We start from the raw sequence: 22170 nt of genomic DNA on the forward strand, positions 1-22170 counted from the left end.
TATATTGACAACACTTCAAAATAAACATTTTGATAGAGAATTCATTACAATATCCACCATACCTTTTCCTCCTCTTTTCTCCTCCTAGTTCTTTCTCCACCTCCTTCTTCTTGTCCTCCTCCTCCTCCTCCTCCTTATTCTCTTCCTCCTCCTTCTCCTCCATTCCCTTCTCTGCCTTCTTCTCTTCCTTCTCCTCATCCTCTTCTCTCCTTCTCTTCCTCTTCCTCCTTCTCCCTCTCTTTTTTCCTTACTGTCTCTGTCTGTTTATGTCTCTTTCTCCCTGTCTTTCCTTCTATCTCTCAAAACTATTTTAAATTTGTATATGCTTTAAATTGATATCACTACATTCAATCCCATTTCTTTTCCAATTTTTACTCCAATAATCTCTCTACTATACCACCATGATCACATAATTTTCCCACTAAACAAAAATAAAGCAAAACAAACAAAAAATACTATCCCCAAATGCCAATCAAGTAGCTGCTATTCCTGGTACTTCTAGTCCAAATATTCATTTTTGTGCTTGCTTTATGGTAGATCCTTCTGAGCTCATTTTGTTCTGATCAACCATAGTTGGATAGACTGGTACCTTGATGCCAGTGTCATGATGACATTTTTGTCCTCTTTAAGTATGAAGGAAAGCAGTCATCATCATTGATCTTAGCATTAAAAACCTACCATAATCTAGTTTTCATTTGATTCTCCTGCTTCCACTTATATTACTTCCCTTCATTTATTCTCATGTTCAAAACTGTTAAACTATACTTTCTCCCATTCCTGTTCTTTAATACCATTTCACTATAATGTTAATAGGATGGGAAGATCTTTCCTGCCAATTAATAGGCTTACATGACCTGCTTTGAGCTCAGGCCCTGCTGACTGATGTGATGGAGCCTGAATCACACAAAGCTTGAGTCACATGGAGCACATGGTGGGAGGACCTTACTGAATAGGCAGAGCAGGAAGGATGGAGCAGGAAGAAAGAGTGAGACAGGGTTGAAAGAGAGTGAGGTAGAGCTGAGGCAGAGCAGTTAGTGTGAGTGAGAGGGAGGAATTTTTCTTAGAGGAACTTGTTTGTGGGTAGGCCTAATGGAGTGAAGGCTTGGTGATGTCAGTGATTCCTGGACTGGTGATGTGTATAAACTTCTATGTTACCATGGTGGAATTGGGTTTCTGGTATCTGAATAAATATTTTGGTTTTGCCTTTGAGAAAGAGAGTTATTTATATTTTCCTAATTTACCCTGGAAATACACATGCATATTCATAGTGGCTGCTTTGGGTATCATATTGGCAAGACACTCCCATACCTAGAAATCAACTTAGCCACATTTTTCCATACATTAAATTGTTATTTTTTTTTTTCACAGACCAACTCAGATAATATCTCCTCAGTGATGCTTTCCAGGCAAAATCAGTCTTTCCTTGTCATTTTCCCCTTAAAACTCTGCTGCTCTACTTTGCATTTAGCCTCACTCTCTCTTATATCAGTCATTTTTTATACGTGGTCTTAGATTCATTATAATCTCTTTCACCTAATGTGCTTTTGTATTGTTTATTAAATGTTTGTCGAAATAAATTTCAAGAATCAATTTACTTCAACATGGAATTCTCTGTCAGAAGTATATATTCCTGTTGTGTGCATTATACCTATTATAACTATTAGAGAGAAGGTTCAAATCATCTGTTCCTAATGGGGTTTGAAGTAGTTTTTCATAGTATATCTGCTAACAGATATAAAAGCTTTCTAACATCCTCATACTGTCAGTCAATTACCAGAGGTATCTGAGGCAATATTCCAATTTTTAATCTAGTGTTGCTATCTATTTACTCATACATTGTCATAGTCCTTAGGAGACTTAAAAGTAAGATAGGTTATTAAGAAAAAGCTAGTTTTGATGGGAAAGGAGTAGACTTCAGAATACAACTTTCTATGTGCTTGATCAGTAGACCTTTAGGAAAATGACTACATGATACTATTTAGTTACCGAGTCAGAAAATAGAAATGAGAACACCAATTGATAATGTAAACACTTATATAGGATAACCCACTTGCACCATTGGATGATCATAGGTGGACATTATTCTGTTTATAAAATTCACTTTCTATTTTGTAGACATTCCCTACAGAAATCCTCTAGATAATCCACATCCTCTTTTGAGAAGCACTTATGCAGAATTTTGGGGAAACTGGCAGTGTTGTTTTTATTATGAAAGAAAATACAATAAAGAAATTGTTTTCATTTTGATCCAATGCAGAGTCTATATATTGTTTCATAGAGGCCAAAATAGGGGGAAAATAGATTCTATCTAGTATCTACTGCATTTGGGCTTCTTCAACATTTTTATGCATTGTTGTGCCCATTAGGTAGTCTATTGAAGACCATTCACCACTTCTCAGAAGAAAGATTTTGAATATATAAGGTAATAAACATAGTACTGTAAAGGAAATAAATTAAATAAGATATAGTTAGCAAAATATTTTAAAAGTTCAAGCTTTGTTTCTTTTTTTTTCCAGAGCTAAAAAAATGTTCTAAATCTTCTAAAAATACTTTAAATCTATGTCTGTTATTATATAAACATACAACCAAATGATTAGTGGTATAACTTTTAAAAAGTTGTGCTTTTTCTACCCAAAAAGATAGTGGAAAAATAATGAAGTATGTCTCAATCAATTAAAAATAAAATCTATCATTAGTCACTATGCCAGACACAGAGGGCACAAAGATTAAAAAAAATTAAGCACCCCTGAATTCAAGAATATTGAAGCAACAGCTAAATACAGAACTTGCTGTCTATATGGTAGGGCCACAATTCTCAGTCTAGTTTGCCTTTAACTAAGTTATTTTTCATTAATATAGAGCAAAAAATGATGCGGCTTCTTATGTCCAAGCCTCGATTCCATTTCTTCTCACTTTCTACCTGGTTTTACAATAAATCTCCCATCAGTCACCAGGGATCAGTTTGGCTGAAGATAGAATGTCATTTTCCTTCTTTCAGAATTGTTGCACAGGAAGAGAGGAAAAACTATTGTGGGGGCATTTTTTTTCCTTTTGTTCAAACTGTGGTATTTTTCTTCAAGATAAAGGAGTGACCTATTTTTTTTTCTAGAGATGTCAAAACTATCACCAAGAACAAATCCAATCTGTCAAAGGTGTCCTTTTATATGACAAGATACTATCCTAGTATAATGCCCCCATCGAGCCCATTAGAGAAAAGAACTTCTGTTTTCTTCCACATCCTTTGTTATAATGTAAAATTGATCCTTACTTCATCACCTCTTTTGTTGAATTTCTGACCTTCCACTACATTGCCCATTTCTTCTGTCTATAGACCTCTCATCATCCATATGCCCCTGTTGACTTTATGCCTTTGAATCTGCCAGATGCTAGACACAGAACATTGAGGCTTCATCCTACTCTCATTTACAATCCATGAATTTAGCTCTTTACAATAAAAAAGAATCACACTGAGTTCTGTATATTATGGAGATACTAAAATGACCCCAAAATAACTTGTTATCATGGGGGTGCATAGAATGTAAATCATATGTTCTAATTATGTCTCTGTTAAATTAAGAACAAATCACCCTAGACTGATTGGAGTACATCAATTCTTTCTGTATTTAAACTCATCCTCTTTTTAAATTTTTTAAAAAAATTTTTGGTAAATATAGACATTCTTTCCAAAACTGCATTCTACTACCTGTATTTTTGATGCCATCTTTTCATGTTTCAGATGAACTTCCTCTTCTCTGTATATACCTTGTATGTGCCTAGTTATTTTCATATTTCATTATATATGAGATCCTTGAGGGAAAGGGATAATTTTCTATTTATTTGTTTGTTTTTTGACTTTATATTCCTAGTACATAATACAGTGTCTGGAATGGAATAAGTGCTTAACAAATCCTTATTGACCAAATGACATAACCTTCAAGTTGTAATCATCCATGTTCTTTTTTTCTACTTTGTCTTGAATTTTCTCCTATCCCTCTGATTATCTTATTATTCTGTGTCTAAAAACAACTTGCCACCCCCTCAAGCTATTGTGCCATATTTTGACATTGTTTAATTACCCAACTTCGATAAAGACTACTGTACAATCATTGCCTCCACATGATCATCAAGTACTGTCTCCCCAAGCTGCTTCTATAAATTTTTCTTTTATCCCCAAATTCTTCTGAAACCACTTTCTTAAAGGTCACCAGTAAACTTATGTCCAAACCTAATAATTCCTTTTCAGTTTTCATTATTTTTGGCTTCTCTGCAATATTTTGGGGGTGGAGCCAAGATGGTAGAGAAGAGAAAGTGATTACCTGAGCTCTCCCAACATTCTCCTCCAAAGAACTTTAAAACAATATTTCAAATAAAATTCTGGACTGACAAAGCCAACAAAACATCAGAGTGAGATATTGTTCTAGCTGAAGATAATTTAGGAGTTCAGAAAGGTAGATCTGTGACTTGGGGGTAGAGGCTGGTCTGAAGCCCACTTGGGTGAAATAGCAGTGGTGGTACTAGGAGATGGTGACAGAAGCATCAGCAGCTTCTAGAACTCTCATCCAGAGATGACAAGTGGATCTGGCAACTGTTCAGAAGGAGATTATAGGGGAGCCCTGTACCAGCGTTGAATGTAGAAACACACACTGTTTAACAATTCCATTGCTTCTGGATTACCTTCAAGGCTTGATAAAAAAAAGAACCTATATATTATATTTCAAGAAATAATCAAGGAAAACTGCCCAGATATCCTTGAATCAGAGGGTAAAATTGAAATATAAAGAATCTGCTCATTATCCTTGGAAAGAGATGTCAAAATAAAAACTCTCAGCAATATTATAGCCAAATTCCAAAGTTCCCAAATCAATGAAAAACTACTTAAATTAGCCAAAAAGAAATCATTCAAATACCATGGAGCCACAGACAGGACAACACAAGATTTAATAGCTACCACATGAAAAGATTGGAGAGGCTGGGATATGATATTATGGAATGTAAAAGAGCTAGGATTACAACCAAGAAAAATCCCATCCAACAAAATTGAGTATAATCCTATATAGGGAATAACAACTGAAATATAAGACTTCCAAGCTTTCCTGGTGAAAATACCAGAGCTGAATACAAAATTTAACTTTCAAGTACAAAAAACATACTTAAAACAGAGAGACATACATGGAATTAAAATAAGCAGCTGAAGCAGAATCTATCATGCTTTAGCTGAAGCAAAAAAAAAAAAGTAGAGGTAGCACAAAACAAAAGCAAAAAAAGACGTGATTAAAATGGGATAAGTAGGGAAACTGCATATTGCTAAAAGTAGCCATAGACAATGAAATAATAGCAACACTGAACATACAAGCACCAAATGGCATAGCATCCAACTTCTTAAAGAAAATGTTAAATGAATTAAAGGATGAAACAGACAATAAAACTATTTGTGGGAAAACTCAAATTTTCCCTCTCAGGGATGGATAAATTTTACTATAAAATAAATAAGAAAGAAATCAAGGAGATGAATATTATTTTAGAAAATCTGGATATAATTGACTTCTAGAGAAACTTGAATGGGAAAATAGAGGAGTAACTTCTTTGTTAGCTATACATGACATCTTCACCAAAAAATTGTCAGGTAGGAGGCAATGTATAATGCTTCAAATAAAATTCTGGAGTGGCAAAGACAATAAAATATCAGTGAGACATTATTCCTCCTGAAGACAATTTAGGAGTTCATGAAGGGAGATCTGTGACAAGAGAAGAGGCTGACCTGAAGCCTGTGTGTATGAAATACCGATGGTGGGACTAGGTGGTGGTGACAGAAGCATCAGCATCTTCCAGAGCTCCCATCCAGAGATGATAAAGGGACCTGGCAACTGTTCAGAAAGGGATTACAGGGGATCCCTGTGCTAGCACTGAATGTAGGTACAGACACTGTTTAACAACTCCATTGCCTATACCTACTTTATGGCCATGTATGAGGGTATAAAACCCTCACAACCAAATGCAGAAAAGCAGATATATTCAATGTATCATTTTCAGACCATAAAGCTATAAATATTGACATTTTTAAAGGGTTATAGAAGCATTGATTAAAAGTTATTTGGAAAATAAATATTTAATCTTAGAGAATGAGTGAATCAAAGAACAAATGAATTATTTCACTAAAGAGGATGACAATAATGAAGCAACATTCCAAAATTTGGAAAACTGAAGTAGTACTGAGGATAAAACATGTATTTTTTAATGTGTATATCAATAAAAATGTGAAAGAGCAGATCAATGAACTAGGAAAACAATAACAAACTAGAAAAAGAACAAATTAAAATTTGCCAACCACAAACATAAATCCTGAAAATTAAAAGGAAAATTAATAGAAATTTAAACCTAAAAACAACAAAAACAACCAAAAAACGCACTGAATTAATAAATAAAACTAGGAGTTGGTTTTGTGTGGGAAAAACTACAATAAAATAGAGAAATCATTGGCTAAATTGAATTAAAAAAGAGAAAGAAAAACAAATTTCTAGTATACAAAATGAAAAAGCTGAATGTCCCACCAACATAGATAAATTTAAAGGAATTATCAGAAGTTATTTTGCCCAACTATTTGTCACTAAATCTGACAACCCAAATTAAACAAATGAATATTTACAAAAATATAAACTTACAAAAATATAAAGAGGAAATAAAATAATTAAATAACCCTAGTTTAGGGGGGAAAATGAAGGAGACCTCAATGAGCTCCCTAAGGAAAAATAACATTTCCAGGAGTAGATTCACTTGTGAATACTTCCAATCTTTGAAAATACAATTAATCCCAGTACTATAGAAACTATTTGAAAAAAAGGTATTTATACAAAATTTCTTTTACACATTGCTGATCATACCTAAACCAGGATGAACAAAAATAGAGAAAGTCTTTAGACTAATTCCCCTAATGAATACAAATACAAAAAATTTAAATAAAATACTAGCAAAGAGATTACAGCAATGTATTACCACCAGGATCATACACTATGATGAGCTGGAATCTATATGTGTAATCCCAAGGTTGGTTTAATATTAGTTAAACTTTCATCATAATTGACCATGTGAATAATAACAAAAATCATATGATTACATCAATGCAGAAAAAGTCTTTGACAAAATATAATACCCATTCCTATAAAAAATAGAAAATATAGAGATGAATTGAATCTTTCTAAATATGATATGTAGTGTCTCTAAAACCAAGAGCAAGCATTGTCTGTAATGGAGATAAAGTCAAAGTCTTCTCACTAAGAACAGGGATGAAATAAGGATGTCCATGATCACCACTATTATTCAATACTGTACTGGAATTACCAGTTACTGCAACAGGACAAGAAAAACAAATGAATTGAAGGAATGAAAATAGGGACTGAAGAAATAAAAGTATCATTCTGCAGATGGCATGACTGTGCATTTTGAAAAACCTAGTAAATCAACTAAATAACTAGATGAAACAATTAACAACTTCAACAAAGTTGCAAGAGATAATGTGAATTCACATAAATCATCAGAATTTTTATATACAACCAACCAAATCCAGCAGGAAGAGAAAGAGAAAATTCATTTTAAATAACTGCAAATAATATAAAATTCTTGGGAATCTACCTGCCAAGCAATGGCAAAAACCAGAGATTGTATCAACATAATTTTAAAACACTTGACAAAAAGTACAGACTGAAACAACTGTAGAAAAATCAATTGCTTATCTAAGTCAATATACTAATTTATTGCCATGCCAATCAAATGATCAAATAATTATTTCATAGAGCTAGGAAAATATTTTTTAACAAAATTGATTTGGAAGAAAAAAAGGTCAAGAATATCAATGAAATCAATAGGAAAATTGTTAGGGTAGGGGGCATAGCAATTCCATATTTTAAACTATATTACAAAGCAGTAATCATCAAATAATATCTGGTACTGGTTATGAAATATACTGGTAGATCAATGGAATAGAATAGTTACACAACATATCATGGTAATTTAGTGTTCGATGAATCCAAAGTTTGAAGCTTTGGGGGTAAGAATGAAATATTTGACAAAAATTGCTGGGAGAGTTGGAAAAAAGTTTAGCAGAAACTAGGCAAAGACCAATATGTCAAACCATATACCAAGGCAAGGTCAAAATTGATAAGTGATTCAGACATAAAGGTGATATCATAAGTAAGTTAGGGAAGCATGGAAAAATGAACCTGTCAAATGCATGGATCAAGGAAGAGATCAAGATCAAATGACATGTAGAGAGGATTACAAATAGTAAAATAGACAATTTTGATTACTTGAAATTATTTTTTTGCACAAATTAATAGCAACCAAAATCAGATGGAAAACAGGAAACTGGAAAAAAAATATTTCACAGCAAACTTCATTGATAAAGACCTCATTTCTCAAATATATAGGGAACTGAGCCAAATTTAGAAAAAAATAAAAGACATTTCCCGTTCAAAAAATGGTCAAAGGATATGAACTAGTATTTTATTTTTCTTTTTGGAGGGCAATTGGGGTAAAGTGACTTGTCCAAAGTCACACAGTTAGTAAATGTCTGAGGTCGCATTTGAACTCAGGTCCTCCTGATTCCAGGGCCGGGGTTCTATTCACTGTACCACCTAGCCACCTCTTAAACAGGTAATTTTAAAACAATATATTTAATATTCTATTTTCCTTTGAGATTTTGAATAGAGCAGTTTTAACTTTGTTGCCTTTCTGAGTATATGTTTTGAAATTCCTTGTCACCATAGTAATTTTCTATGGTTCTTTTTGTTGTTGTTTGCTCATTTTTGCATCATACTTCTTGATTTTTAATTCTCAGTTTAAGTGGGGTTCTGCTCCTGGAGTGGAGGGGGTATTCTGCCAAGGTTCAGAGCTTTTTTTTTGTGCTGCTTCTCTCAGACAGTTCTGAGTATCTGTAAGTTTTTAGTTCTTTCCAGGTGATATGATATAAAGAGGGGTGTGTTTAGTAACTCTCCTGGCCTATGCTCTGGTCTGTGAGTGATCACAAATTAAATTTTCCACCCTGGAAGTCTGGTAAGGGCTCCCTCCCCTGTGGTCACAAACTCTGATGTGCCAGTGCTCCTTCCATGAACTCTGGGACTGCAATTAAGAACGGCAACCTAGATGTAAGTGTGGCCAATGTAACAGAGTCCTGTGTATAGTACCACCAAAGGGAGCCCATAATCTCACTTTAACCAGTTATCCACCTTCCTTACATTTGTCTGTGGGCTAAGAGCTCAGGAAACTACTTTTGCCAACACTAATTCTATTTTCCCCCAAGGCCTCTTACAAGTTTTCTGGGGCCTGGCCTGTACTTGCTGAGTCTGTGCTGAAATGGACTACACTCTCATCTCTATGAGATAGATCATTCCTGATGACCTTTTTTTTTTCTTATTTTTAAATGCTTTATTAACTTCTGGTTTACATCATTCATTTCTGCCAGAATTGGAGTTACAAATTTTCTCCCCATTTTTCCTCTACCCCCCCCCCAAAATAGCAGTCTCACAGGATATCCTCTCCTCCAATCTGCTCTCTCCCATATTTTCTCCTATACCCCTTTCGACTTTTCCAGTGGATTTCTATGCCCCAGTGCCTGTATATCTTATTTCCCAATTATATGTAAAATAGTGTTGATAATAGTATATATACACACACACACACATATACATACACATATCTATATATATGCACACACATAGACACACACACATGTATATATATATATTTGATTTTAAAACTTTGAATTCCAGATTCATTCCCTTCTTCCCTTGTCACCCACCCATACTGGGAAGATAAGGAATTCAGTATAGGTTGTACATGTGTGGCTAATGCAAAACAATAACATAGTAGATAAATTGTAAAAGACTATATTTCCCTCCCTCCTATCCCACCTCCCACTTGTCCTATTCTCTACTATAATCCCGTCCCTTTTCAAAAGTAGGTGCTTTCAACTTCCCTTCCCCAAGCTTGCCCTCCCTTCCATCATCCCCTCCCTCATCTCCTCCCCTACTCTCTTGGAGGGTGATACCCTATTTAGTGTGTATTGCATTCCCTCCTCAAGCCAAATTCAATGGGAATAAAGTTGACCCATTCCCTTTTGCCTTTCTGTTCTTCCCCTCCATTGTGACCATTTTCCCTTGCCTCTTCTGTATGAGATAATTTACCCCATTCTGTCTCTCCCCATCTCCTCTCATTATATTACTCTCTCACCTCATAATTTCACCTTTTTAAGTTGGTCCTGTGCCTTTATCTATATATACCTGTAAACATATATACACACATCACATATGTATTCATATGCCCATATACCCTCATATATAGACATACACACACACATATATTTCTATTCGCTTCAACTACTGAGAAAAGTTTCATCAGTTACAAGAATTGTTTTTCCATGTAGGAATGTTAATAGTTCAACTTTCATGAGTTCCTTATGATTACTTTTCCCTGTTTACCTTCTCATGCTTCTCTTGCTTTTGGTATCTGAATGTCAAATTTTCTGTTCAACTCTGGTTTTTTCAGCAAGAATGCTTGAAAGTCCTCTATTACACTGAATGACCATATTTTTCCCTGAAACATGATACTCAGTTTTGCTGGGTAGGTGACTCTTGGTTTTAATCCCAGCTCCTTTGACCTCCAGAATATCATATTCCAAGCCCTTTGATCCCTCAGTATAGAAGCTTCCAGATCCTGGGTTAGCCTGATTGTGTTTCCACAATATTCAAATTGTTTCTTCCTGGCTGCTTGTAATATTCTCTCCTTAATCTTGGAATTCTGGAACCTGGCTATAATATTCCTAAGAGTTTTCTTTTTGGGATCTTTTCCAGCAGGTGATCGGTGGATTCTTTCAACCTCTATTTTGCCCTCTGGTTCTAAAACATCAGGGCAATTTTCTTTGAAAACTTCCTGGAGGATGATTTCTAGGTTCTTACTTTGATTATGACTTTCAGGTAGTCCAATAATTTTTAAATGATCTTTCCTGGATATATTTTCCAGGTCAGTGGTTTTTCCCATGAGATATTTCACATTACCTTCTATTCTTTCATTTGTTGGGATCTGTTTAACAGCATCTTGATTTCTCATAAAGGCATTAGCTTCCATTTGCTCCAATCTAATTCTGAGTGAATGCCTCTCCTCATTGAGCTTTTGAGATTCTTTTTCCATTTGGCAAATTCGTCTTTTTTAGGCATTCTCCTCATTGCCTTTTTGAGCCTCTTTTGCCATTTGAGTCAATCTGTTTTTTAAAGTGTTATTTTCCTCAGTCAGGCTGTTGACTCTCACTTCATAATTTTCTTGCATTGTTCTAATTTCTCTTCCCAATTTTTCCTCAATTTCTCTTATCTGCTTCTTAAGGTCCTCTATGGCCTGTAACCAGCTCGTATTTGCCTTAAAACTTTTGGTGCAGGAGGTCTGACTTCACTGTCTTCCTCCTGTTCCACGCTTTGCTTCTTTTTTGTCCCCAAAATAGGATTGTAATGTTGGAATCTTCTGTCTGCTTTGTTTCCTTTGCCTGGTCATGTCGCCTCTCAGTCACTTGACCCCTTGTCTTTTTGCCACAATAGGACTCTGCCACCAGAAGGGAGCTTTTGTCCCGAATGCTTCTTGATGTTTAATCCTCAGTTTAAGTGGGGTTCTGCTCCTGGAGTGGAGGGGGTATTCTACCAAGGTTCAGAGCTTTTTTTTTTTTTTTGCTGCTTCTCTCAGACAGTTCTGAGTATCTATAAGTTTTTATTTCTTTCCAGGTAACATGATATAAAGAGCGGTGTGTTTAATACTCTCTTGGCCTATGCTCTGGTCTGTGAGTGACCACAAACTATGTTTTCCACCCTGGAAGTCTGATAAGGGCTCCCTCCCCTGTGGCCACAAACTCTGATATGCCAGTGCCAGTCTTTCTCAGTTGCCAGAGGTATTACATGGGTACCCTCTCTGAGGGCTCCACATGCTCTGGCAAGCTGGACATACTCCCCAGGACCTCCACCCTAGACTGCAATCCAATTCAAGCAGGTCAAAGCAAGAGCAATTACCCCTCAGACTGGTGCTTGGTCCCCCTACACTCTGCAGGCCAGGAGCTGAAGCTGCCACATGGAGTTGGCTGGCTGTGCCGCGCATCAGTGGCTTCTCGCCCCGGGGGACAAATGCCATGAACTCCCACTTACTGGTCCCAAACAAAGTCCAGAGTGCACTGACCTCTCACTTTGTCCTTCACATCTGTGTGTTGATAAATCTGGAAAGGGCCACAGCCGCTGCTGTTCTGGAGTCCCTCCAGCCACATCTGGTCAGGCCTGCCCTGGGGCTAAAGCCTTGGCATGGGTCTGGGCTGGGCTCCCAGAGTGCTGTGCTGGCCAATTCCTGCTGGGCTGTCCTCAGTGGGAGGTTAGGTTCTCTGTGTCATTTTGTGGGTTCTGCAGCTCTAAGGTTTGTTTAGAGTCCCCTTTTTACATAGATTGGGGAAGGTGGAAGTCAGAGCAGTGGGGAAGAAGGTCCTGCTTCTATCTCCTGATGACCTTCTAAGCTGTTTTGGGCTTAAAAAAGTTTGCCCCCTCCTTTTTTGGGTTGTGCCACTCCAGAATTTGTTTTGAGGTATTATTTAAAAATTTTTGGAAGGGAATTTGGGAGCACTCAGGTGAGTCCCTGCCTTTTCTCTGCCATGTTAGCTCTACTTCCCCAACAGGCAGTTTTCAAAAGAAATCAAGTTTATTATTACTCACATAAAATAAAAGAGCTCTAAATCACTACTGATTAGGGAAATGTAAATTAAAACAACTCTGAGACACAACCTCACACTTATTACATTGGGTAACATGACACAAACAAAAAAAAGACAAAAAATAGAGGGTATGTTGGAAAATTGGGACGCATTCACTGATGTTTTTGTTATGAACTAATTTAAGCATTCTGGAGAAAAATTTGAAATTATGCCCAAAGTGTTATAAAACTACACATACCCTATGACCAAGCAATACCATTATTAGGTCTTATCCCAAAGATACAAAAGAAAAGGGAAAGAAGATCTAGTGTGCAAAAAATATTGATAGCAGTTCTAGTATCAAAGAAATTGAAAGCAAAGGGGATGTTCATCAATTGGGCAATGGTTGAACAAGTTGTGTGAAGTAATACTATTGTGTAATAAGAAACGAGGAACAGAATGGTTTTAGAAAAACCTGAGACTTATGTGAGCTTATGCAAAGTGAAGGGAGCAGAAATGGGAAAACAATTTATATAGCCACAGCAATATTGTAAGGATGATCAACTGTGACTGACCTAGCTACTTTGATCTAGGCAGTGATGCAAGACAATTCCAAAAGACCCATGATGAAAGATGCTGTTCTTGAGAGAGAGAATTGCACTCAATGCAGAGTAAAGCATATCGCTCCCCCCTTTATTTTTATTCTTTTATTTTGTTTGTGTTTCTTTTGCAACATAGCTAGTATGGAGGTGAGTTTTGCATGACTTTGCATGTAAAATACATACTAAATTGTTTTCTCAAAGAAGAGAAATAGGAAGAAGGGAAAGAATTTTGTGAAATAAAACTTTAATAATTGAATGTTAATCTTTTATATGTTTGGGAAATATTAAATGACAAAAAATAATTTTTAAAAACTCTCATCCTCTGATACTTTTTCCTTGACTTAAAAGAAACTACATTTTGCAAGTCTTCCTCATAGCTCTCTGACCTCTCCTCTGTCTTCTCCACTGTCTTCTCTCATTACTCCTAAATACTTAATGCAAACATTCCCCCAAAATTCTTTTAAAATTCTTTTAATCTTCCTTTTTTATGCAATAATTTCTTTACTGATTATTGTATTCATTTCTTTTTCTTCAGTCTAGCATAGTAGAAATAATCCTAGCTCTAGGAGCAGGGAATATCAGTTCAAATCTTCCCTGGGATACTTGCTATTTGTATAACACTGGGAAAACTATTTAATTCCATGGAATTTAATTGTTTAATTTGTGAAATGAAGGGTTTTAACTGTATATTTTCTGAAAGATTTTTTTTCTGTTTAAATGCTAGGATTTTATAAAGGTCTATGTATAAACAAATTGTTTTTTCCTATTTCTATTTTTTTTAAACTCTGTACTCCCTTTTCTAGTTGTCCATTGATTGTTTGCCTTTTGCTAATCTTCTGGCATCTTAGCCTAAGCATGTCCAAAATTGAGAGAATTTTATTTCCCATAAATTCTTGATCCTTCTGACTTCCTTATTTTTTTAAATATGGTGGAATTCTACCAGTCATACAGTATTAACATGTCAGAATCCTATTTACTCTTCTCCTATGTTTCCTGCAGTCAATCTGCTGCCAAACACTGTCAACAGTATTTCTCATATCTTCCTGCCCTTATTTTCCTGCATTGTCATCACCCTAGCTTAGCCCTATGTGGTTTGTCCCATGCTTGGATTTCTACGATGGAGTCCTAATGGAGGTCTCAACATATTTTGCCTTCTAGATTATCTAGTCTAGCCTTTACTAAAGGAAACAAAATTATTCTTTTTTAAAGATATGATTGCTTATTTAGAAAAGGTCAGGATTAAAAATAAAATGTAATTGATATAATTAATAACTATAGAAAAGTTGAAGTATAAGATGAATCCCTATAAATCATCAATATTCATACATATGTATACATAGGCATATATATGTACACTTACACAAAATCTTTCATATATAAATATATACATGCATATGAACATATATTTATATATACACACACATATACATATAAGATAAAGATAACTTTATTCTTGAGGGTTCTGATAGGTTCTATTGTTTTTACTGCATTTATTAATGCATTTGTATGTTTGACTCACTTTTTTGCAGGGAATCAGAAAAGTCTTACTCATAGCATTTTTTGTCATCAGAAATTACATTAAGAATTAAAGATAGGATCTAGCTATTTAATTGTCAGAGACAAAAAGTTAGTAACATATTCATTATTTCAAAAGAATTCTTACAAATAGCAACAATCTAACAGAAAATAATTTTGATTTCTTTTCTGGGCACTACTTATTAAGTAGCCAGGTACCTGAGGAAAAGTCACTTAATTTCTCTATGGCTCAGTTTTCTCATTTCTAAAATGATATTTTTAAAGTGAGAAGGGGATAGTAGTGGTGGTAGAGAATGATCTCTAACATTACTTCTATATGACACATTCTTTGATTCTCTGATTCTAAAGCAAAGGTATTTCAAGGAATCCAGCCATGGAGACCTCAACACACATTCTGGGTGGTTTGGTTCTGAAGGCTGGCATTTTGAGAGGCAATGTATGATAAATAATCAAATTATGGTACAAAAACTCATGTAATCCAATGTGCACTATACTCTCTGAGATAGCCTCTGATGGTTTCTGGCCAAAAAACCCCAAAAGCAACAACTATGTCTTGTTTGAACCAAATATGCCTGCAGCTCTTTTGATTTTCTCATTATGTCATTTTCTTTTTCGAGAGAAAGAGGAAACATGGCTGGAAATTTGGTTCTCTGATCCTTTTTATTTTCATGAATTCAGGTTTGCTAGTTTACTTCTCTCTTGCTTGAGGAGGAAAAAAAACACCTGAGTTCAGTTACATTTTCTAGTAGTTTTAATTGAAATCCTAGTTGACAATCTTTACCCAAAATAGATTATATAGGCCAATGGCTAGATGGAGACCTTGGGGAAGAGCCAGGAGCTACATGGAGTGGCAATGATAATTAAGTATCTCATACACTCCTCATGGAGTCAGTACTTATCTCAGCATGGATTTGGAGCCAACTGTGATCTCTTAGAGGTACTGTCAGATGAGTTTGTGAATATAGGGCTTGACCCCTTTTGGTCATAGTTAACTCACATGAATGCCCTCTGCACACTTGCTTTCCTAATTTGGAATCAATTATATCAATTCATTCTAACTTTTGTAGTCTGCTGATCCTATTCAAAAGACAGACTTCAAAGGTGGATGAAGTGATTCTCCAAGAGTGAATGTGTAAGGTGTTTTTTTTTAAATCAGGGACTGCTTCTAATCCACAAGGCCTTTGGCTTAGGATACAGATCTTTTTTTTTTTTGTAACTACTAATTTTCTGCCCCAGTGATTTTCTATGACCATAGATTTGATGATGACACTCCCTCTATCCAATAAAATCTTTTGGATCCTCATTTCCCCGAGCTATAAATTTCTCAGTTTGGCTGTTAAAGTGCTTCACAGACTGGCTCTCTGTTATCTCTCCAGTCTCATCATACATGATTTTTCTTCCTGCACCTGCCACCTGGGCCAAATGCACTTTATCTCGTTCTTCACACATGCCATGCAATATCCCATCTCTGTGCTTTTGCCCTGAAAGTCCCTCATGCTTTAAATAACCTCCTTCTTCACCTTTGCATTATAGAAGCCCGCAATTCTTTCACAACATCTCTAATACCAATTTATGCAGGAAACCTTTTCTGAAACTCACTCCCCAGTCCCTCAACTGCTAGTTTAACCACCTCAGGAGGGTGCTGGAGCTGGCATTTGTGAGAGCCCATTGTTAAAGTAAGCATTTACATCTTTGAAATAGGCTACAAATCTGGGCTTGATTTCTTGTTTTGTCTACCTGTGAGAAAGAGTTTATAATACAGATTTAATTTTAAAGTATCCTCATATATCTCTTCATCTCAGTTGCTAAAAATTTACTAGCATACTCTGGTCCTGTTCTATTATAAACTTTGTTGAAGAGAATGAAGTCATCATCAGATTGGTGGCCTGGTTATCTATAGAATGATGATGTTGATGATGATGATGTTGGCAATAATAACTTGCATTTATATTTTGTTTCAAGTTATGCAAAGTATTTCATTTGAACCTCGCAACACCCCTTATATATACTTGTAATGATCTTGTATTTATTATAACCACATTTATGTGTACACATTGATATATTAAGTGTGAATGTATATCTATAAATAATATTTTCTTAACTATTTACCTGGGCTCCTGATGCTTTCTGCCACATGCTTCCTAGGTTAGGTACCCAACTCATATTACCTATTCTTTGACATACAACCAAGGTACTCCAGTCCAGTTCTTTGTATATTAAATGCCAAGACCATACCGATTTCCTCATTTTCTACCCCCAGCTACTTAGTCTCAAACTTTCTAAAATGTATAGATAGAGTATCTGGCGTAGAGTCAGGAAGATCTGAATCCAAATCTTACCTCATACACTTACTAGTTGTGTGACCCTGGAAAAGTCACTTAATCCTGCTCACCTTGGTTTCCTCATCTATAAAATGATTTGGAGAAGGAAATGTGAACCACTTTAGAATCTTTGCAAAGAAAGCCCCAAATGGGGTCATGAAGAGTTGGGTATGACTGAAAAATGACTGAACAACAAACTGTGTTAGATGTAGATAAAGAAGTAGGGAGATGGGTTAAATACATACTATTCCCTGACTATAATACCATATTTATCCTATTTTCTTGTGATTTGTCTTTATTTACTAAATAGCACAGGGCTGCGGGTAGGCTGGGGATACTACTCCATCACCTAAATTCTCCTGCAGACAAAATATTTCAACTCCCTATTAAAATCCACCATAGTTGGGTGGCCAGGTGGCTCAGCAAGTAAGAGCACTGGCTCCAGTGTCGGGATGATCTGGATCAAATCCAGGCTCAGACACTCAGCACCACACCCAGAAATAACTGGCCGTGTAACCTTGAGCAAGTTACTTAACCCCGATTGCTTAAAAATAAATCCACCATAGTTTAAGTGAGTATATCAGTGCTCTGCATTTAAGCAGTTCAGGGTAAGGATCAGGGACCAGGAAGAAGAGAGATTGGAATGGGAGGAACATGATTTAGGAAAATGGAAGAGGAGAAAGAATCTAGGCTACCTCGGAAATGAGTGGGTATCAGGTATTTATTTGTCTTGTTTGTCCTGGCATTTGCTTAGTTTTAAGTTTAGATATTTTGAGATCTGTCACTTCATTATTAAATGTTTTGTGGACCAGTAAAGATTTGTCACCGACTCTATTAATCCATCGAGATGGAGAAACACCATTTTGAATTATTTCGAACCCCACTTTTTGTGATATTATTCTCCCATAAGAATTAACATTTTCAATTAATAAATACAAAATTGTTGTTCCATTTATCTTATGGCTGAACACTCAGGATTCTCAATCAATTTGATGCTACATTTCCCAGGTACCCCTATTCAATTCTATTCTATTCAGAACACCTGTGTGCACCTTTCTACCTTAGATGTCCTTGATTTCTTACCTAACTGATCCCATGGTGCCCCTGATCCTTCTGATATCTATTGGCTTCCTTGAACTTGACCATAAGCTTACCTAGTTCAGGTTATCTGCCAGGTCACATCCTGTTAGCCTTGGCTTTCTCTGGCCATTTCTGCCCTGCTGCTATCCAGGCTGTGATAATATGAATCTCTATAGATGACAAGTGCTATCTAAATTTTATGCATATTGCTACCCATGTATAATATAAAAATAAACAAAAAAATTCTTGTACTTAGTCATTTCTTTTTGAAAAAAAAAGATTTGAATGTGTGTTGCTTTAGAAATCAAACTTTCAAGACAGTTCACAGCTCGGTATCAGAAAGATTCTGCTTATTTTCCTAGCCAAGCGTCAAATTCTTCCTTGCTTCCATCTAAATAACACAAACCAAACCAGATGAACAAACAACAAAAACAAAAACAAAAACAACTTTCAAAGCCAATAATGTACCACAGGCAGGAATATTTTAAAATGTATTTTTTTCTACTTGAAAAAATGATAACATTTATTTCTTCAAGCATTCAATCAAATTTAGTAAATTTCTCTTGGCCCTCTGCTAATTCATAATGAGCCCAGTATGCCCCTCAATTCAAGTACACGTTAGCTGCTTATTCCTGCTCCCCAATCTCATGCTCCCTAATGGGATAGAGCAGGGGTCACCCCAGGAACCGCTGTATTCTGAGTATTGTTTAATCAAAGGGGGAGAACCAATATGTCCATATTCAAGTCAAGGAACACCTCCCCCGCAGTTTAGATCCATCTGGAAATAGAAGGAAGGGTTCTTGCCTGCTGGGTTTTACTTCTTAGGATGAAGAATCTGTCTTAATAAAGCACTCTGAGAAAGATAGTCTGAAGTGAACCTTAGACTTTTTTTTATTAACTGACTTCAGGCTGACCTTAATGTTAGGAAACCATTCTTCCAAAATACTTTTTTTTGCACATCAGACCCAAAGAGCTAGGGAGAAAACAAAACAATAGCAACAAAAACAAATGACAACAACGATAAAAATAAACAAAAAAACCCTTCCTTAACTATAGCACTAAGATATCAATCAAATTGTTAGAGATAAAGATCATGATTACCTTCTCCCTTGACTTGGAATGTAGCCTCTTTCTTTTTTTTTAATTAATTAATTAATTAATTTTAAAATTTAATTTGTTTGTTTCCTTTTAGTTTACAGGATTCAATTCCACAATTCCTTGAGTTTCACATTTTGTCCCCCCCCCCATGGCGGCTTATAGTCAAGTATAGGATCTGTAAATACTTTCACATTATACATTAGTCAGGTTATAAAGACGGATTGTACCAGCTGGAATGAAAAATGGTAAAGAGGACATAAAACCAAACAAGAGAAGGAAAAAGATCAGGTATTTTGCTTCCACCTGGATATAAACTTAGTTCTTTCCAGTTCTTTCTCTGGATGCACATATTTCATCACTGCATTGCTGAGAAGAGTCCAGTCTATCAAAGTTGGTCATCACACATACGTTGTGTCTATAATTGTGTACAAATTTCTCCTGGTTCTACTCTTCTCACTCAGCATCAGTTTGTATAAGCCTCTCCAGGTAAATATGAAGACCATCTGCTCCTCGTTTCTTATAGCACAATAGTATTCCATAACATGCATATTCCACAACTTTTCAGCCATTCCCCAATTGATGGGCACTCCCTTAATTTCCAATTCTTTGCTACCACAAAAAGACCTGCTATAAACATTTTTGTACATATAGGTCTTTCTCCCATTTCTATGATCTCTTTGGGATATAACCCTAGGAGTGGTATTGCTGGATCAAAGGGTATGAAAGTATTTATAGCCCTTTGGGCATAATTCCAGATTGCTCTCCAGAAAGGATCAGTTCACAACTCCACCAGCAAGGCATTAGTGTTCCAATTTGCCCACATCCTCTCCAGCATTTGTCATTTTCCTGTTTTGTCACCTTAGCCAATCTGACTGGTGAGATGTGGTACCTCAGAATTGTCCTGATTTGCATTTCTCTAATCAATAGTGATATAGAACATTTCTTCATGTGCTTATAGATATCTTTAATTTCTTTCTCTGAAAACTGCCTGTTCATATCCTTTGACCATTTAGCAAATGGGGAATTACTTTTATTCTTATAAATTTGACTCAGTTCTCTGTATATTTTAGAAATAAGTCCTTTGTCAGAGACACAGGTTGTAAAGATTCTTTCCCAATTTCCCACCTCCCTCTTAATCTTGGTTACATTGGCTTTGTTTGTACAGAAGCTTTTCAATTTCATGTAGTCAAAATTATCCATTTTACATTTTATAAAGTTCTCTAGTCTTTCCCTCTCCAGGTCTGATAGGCAAACTATTCCTTGTTTTAGGAGACTTCTTACACTATCAACCTTTATACCTAGATCATGCACCCATTTAGACTTGATTTTGGTATATGGTATTAGATAATGGTTTATGCCCAGTTTCTGCCATACTATATTCCAGTTTTCCCAGCAGGTTTTGTCAAATAGTGAGTTATTATCCACAAAACCAGGGTCTGGGGGTTTATCAAACAGTAGATTACTATAGTCATTGACTTCTGAATCTCATGTGCCTAATCTATTCCATTGATCCACTCCTCTATTCCTCAGCCAGTACCAAGTAGTTTTGATGACTGCTCCTTTTTAATATAGTTTGAAATCTGGTATAGCTCATCCACCTTCCCTAGCATTTCTTTTCATTAATTCCCTTGATATTCTGGACTGTTTATTCTTCCAAATGAATTTTGTTACTATTTTTTCTAAGTCTATAAAGTAGTTTTTTTTTTTTGTAAATTAATTGGTATGGCACTAAATACATAATTTAATTTAGGTAAAATTGTCATTTTTTATTATATTAGCTTGTACCAGACATGAGCAATTGATATTTTTCTAATTAGTTAGATCTGACTTTATTTGTGGGAAAAGTGTTTTGTAGTTATGGTCATATAGGTCCTGGGTTTGTTTTGGCAGGTAGATTTCCAAATATTTTATAATGTCTACACTAACTTTAAATGGGATTTCTCTTTCTATCTCTTGTTGTTGAATTTCATTGGAAATATATAGGAATGCTGAGGATTTATGAGGGTTTATTTTATATCCTGCAACTTTGCCAAATTTATTTATTGTCTCAAGTAGTTTTTTACTTGATTCTCTAAGATTCTCTAAGTATATCATCTGCAAAGAGTGATAGCTTGTTCTCTTCTTTGCTTAATTTGATTCCTTTGATTTCTTTTTCTTCTCTAATTGCTACTGCTAACATTTCTAGTACCAGATTGAATAAAAGGGGTGATAGTGGACACCCTTGTTGCACACTTGATCTTATGGGAAATGCTTCTAGCTTCTCCCCATTACATATAATACTTGCTGATAGCTTTAAATAGATGCTACCTATTATTTTAAGGAAGGCTCCATTTATTCCTATACTTTCTAACGTTTTTAACAGGAATGGATGTAGTATTTTGTCAAAAGCCTTTTTGCATCTATTGAGATGATCATGTGGTTTCTGCTAGTTTTATTGTGGATGTGATCAATTATACTGATGGTTTTCCTATATTAAACCATCCTTGCATTCCTGGAACAAATCCTACCTGATCAAAGTGTATTATTCTTGAGATAAGTTGCTGTAGTCTTTTTGCTAGTATTTTATTTAGAATTTTTACATCTATATTCATGATGGAGATTGGTCTATAATTTTCTTTCTCTGTTTTATCTCTTCCTGATTTAGGAATCAGTACCATATTTGTGTCATAAAAAGAATTTGGTAGGACTCCTTCTTCACTAATTTTCCCAAATAGTTTGTAGAGTATTGGAATCAATTGTTCTTTAAATGTTTGATAGAATTCACTAGTGAATTTGTCTGGCCCTGCAGATTTTTTCCTAGGGAGTTGACTGATGGCTTGTTCAATTTCTTTTT

General features: G+C 35.5%; 1 protein-coding gene across 1 annotated transcript in view; it reads right to left on the reverse strand.

The window, feature by feature from the left end:
- Positions 1-22170, reverse strand: part of LOC138173606 (netrin receptor DCC) — a 1060615-nt gene that overhangs the window by 917929 nt on the left and 120516 nt on the right. The window lies entirely within an intron of this gene.

This window comes from Petaurus breviceps, unplaced genomic scaffold, assembly GCF_028583685.1.
Source record: "Petaurus breviceps papuanus isolate PSGF00001 unplaced genomic scaffold, PetGlider_PUasm1.0 129, whole genome shotgun sequence".
NCBI classification, from domain to species: Eukaryota; Metazoa; Chordata; class Mammalia; order Diprotodontia; family Petauridae; genus Petaurus; species Petaurus breviceps.